A 3286-nucleotide genomic window follows, 5' to 3' on the forward strand; every position below is an offset into this window, starting at 1 on the left:
GACTTAGTTTAAGATTAGATAGGCTTGGTCACAACTTGTGGGCTAACTGAAATATACTGTTTAACATATATGATCCTCAGCTTCCTTATGTATAAAATGAGAAAATAATAACTTCCCTCTAGATTTCTTGGGATAAGCAAATAATAAAACAATATGAAGATTTCAGCATGGGTCATGGCACAAGTGATTAATAACTGATGGCTACCATGACTTCCAGCTCGTTGTCTTGTTACCCACATCCTTGATAAGCACATAACTCCTAAATGAGAAAGTCTCTGTTGACGTGAGAGCAGGCATTCCTTTGAAGATGTGCAGATATATCACTTTACAAAACAAGAGCCACTTCAGTTGGTCTTAATACAGAATTTGGTTCAGATTAAGATGCCAGGGAAGCTGAAACCTGCTCTCCCAGCCTAGGCTCTGCCTCTGGTCACTGCCCAGCCCCGGTCATGAACCACGTTGTCTCTCTAGGGTGGCAGTGGGAAGGGTAGAAGAATCCTCCACTTAATGTGATACTGTGTAAATGTGTCATACCTGGGAAGAGTTACGTATACAAAAGAACAATACTAAGAAGCAAAACTTGTCAGAACTTGAGCAGGAGATAAGGTCCCCCAGCCAGAAACAACAGCTCTGAAGTACTCTGGGACTAGCAGAGCTAGCCTGGCAATGTAGTACGATGCAGACATTTGACCCCACCCCAGACCAGCTGGCTAATAAGAATTAGGGTTTTCTGTGCACATTGAGCTTTGTGAATGCTTGATCTACGAGTCTCAATGGTCTCTTCCCCAAGCCAGTTCTGCTGTTATCCTATAAATGGACATGTCTCCCAGATAGTCTGAACTCATTAGATAAACACCTCAGCATCACAACCGGGTCCGTTCTAGACTTGGCAACAGCCCAGGGGCAGCAGTTTTGCTTTTCACATACACTAGAAGTTCTGGACTCCGAGGATTCACAGCCCTGCATCTGCTTTTGATATTCTTAATCCATCTTCTCATTTGCTCTTTCTGGTCCGGACTTTCCTCTCCCTCTAAACTTCTTTCCACAGTGAACTCATGTGTTACCTTGGCCTCCATTATCAGCTATTTTGTGGCTGAACATGCAGGTCAGTTCAGATTTTATTACTCAACTTGGAACCATGTATCCAGACTATTTGTAATTCTTAGATCCTTAGTGTTTCAAAGAGAACCCCATATTTTACAATTACATAACAAAACTCTCCAGATCCTTTTATGAACTTCTAATGCCCTCCCTAGTCACTTCTTCACAGATGCAACAGCTATCAAACACTTGCTCAAGTTAAAAACTTTAGGAACAGTTCTTGACTACTGCCTCTGTCTCGTACTCGATCAAGCAATAAGTCCTGCTGACTTCTCTTCCCACACAGCTCCAAGTAACTTACTCCTCTCTTTCTCTACTCCCTGATCGGTCAGCCACTGATAGGTCTTATCTGGTTCTCAGATTCCTTCAGTCTTGTTGATTCCTATCACTCCATTCTCCATATTGAAGGATGCAAACCCTTTTAGAATAAAAATCTGATCACGCCATTTCCAACTGCCCTCCAAATTAAGTCCAAACTTGACATGCAAAGTTCTTCATGTATGTTCTGGTTACCCTGCCTTCTCCAGTAACATTACTTGGCATTGATCCTACCTACGGTCTGTATTCTTGCAAGCATTCAAGTGGACTACTCTCTCTTAGACTTTTATGCATATTTCCTCTCCGTGAGTACCCTCTTTCTTATCACTTAGCAGACAAGGGCTTATGTTTACTTACTCATGCCAATTCTAAGACCACCCCAGAGAAACAGGTGAATTCAATTAATTGAGAAGACAATAAAATGGATTCTTTGTCCTGATTTCACAGGACAATCCACTACTGGCAGAACCATTATGCAGAGAAGCCCTCTGTCAGGTCTGCATACATTAGACTTACTGCTGAGCATGCCAAAACTCTGTTTTATGATATTGTAAAATTTCTAAGCTTCTGGGGTCTTATTTCCTTGACCCTAAAATAGAATTACTATATGGATCCCCAAAGGTCAAAATTATGGGAACCATTTACTCAGTGAAGGTATGGGAAACGCATGGCTTCACTTCAATCTCACCTTCCCCACCTCACCCTCTGCCTCCTAGGAACTGGAGAGTCTCCCATTCTAGATCTTACCCTTTCTGGACACCTCCTACATTCCCGTTCTTGTTTTGGACCAACTTTGGGTGATACAGTTCCTAGGATGCTTTCTCCAAACCCTTGATTAGCTGAGCACTTCCACTCTTCTTTTCAACAAAACTAAGCAATTCTAGTATCACTTCCTTCACATAGTGAAGCACCAAACTTACTTTAGTATCTTTTGTCACTTGAGATGATGCTCTTCTGTGTGCTCACTACAGACCAGAGAGTGGGAAGGTTTTCTTACAGTGACCTCACCTTGACTCTGCCTTGCTCTTTGTTTTACAGTCATCCATGTATCGAGCACCACAACATAATCCTTTACATGGACAAAGCTTTCCTTTTTCTTTTTGAGAGTTACCCATGTCATATTCCTGAATTAACCATGTCTGAAAAGGAAAACAATTTTCCCAAAATCAACCGAGCAACAGGGTTTAGATAGGGTCCTACTCTAATTTCTAATGAAGACATCAATGCTCTGTGCACTAGGCCCTCCCTAAGAATAAGCCACCTAAATAAATACATGGATAATTAATGTATATCTGCAATGTGGGTGATTGATACAGTGTATGTGAATGTGTGTAATAATGTGCAATGTATGTATATTCCTATTAAAGTCAATTCCATGACAATCCGCAATGGAAACTAGCAAAGCAGGGGTTTCTCTTTGCAAGCCTACTTACGGACATGACATTTTGATTTAATTGTGCTTGTCAGTTAGTTATTTTTTGTCAGGTCCCTGCAGCCTGGAGGTCTTCTGAGGCCTGGCTAAGCAGCAGATACATTGAGGATGTCATGTTTTCATGAGCCTCAAGATACTTTTTAGATCATCAGAGGCAAGGTTTCAGCTACTAGCAGTGAAGAACAGAAAGAGCTGTTAACAGACAGCTGAGGGCTGGGCTACAGCTCTGTGGTATAGCAGCTACCTAGCAGGCAGGAGGCCCTGAGTTCAGTCCTCAACACCACCAAAGTATGACTAGCCCCTTCCCCCAATATGAGAGGAGTAATCTCCCAGGAGTGTAGATTATCTTTATAAGGCTAGCAAGAAGGTATGCAAATCTTGTTCCCTGAGGCTGACAGCCCTGTGGGAATTGGGGGCGGGGGGGGGGGGGGGGGG

The sequence above is a fragment of the Nannospalax galili genome, unplaced genomic scaffold, assembly GCF_000622305.1.
Source record: "Nannospalax galili isolate Female #2095 unplaced genomic scaffold, S.galili_v1.0 scaffold132, whole genome shotgun sequence".
In the NCBI taxonomy this organism is placed as follows: Eukaryota; Metazoa; Chordata; class Mammalia; order Rodentia; family Spalacidae; genus Nannospalax; species Nannospalax galili.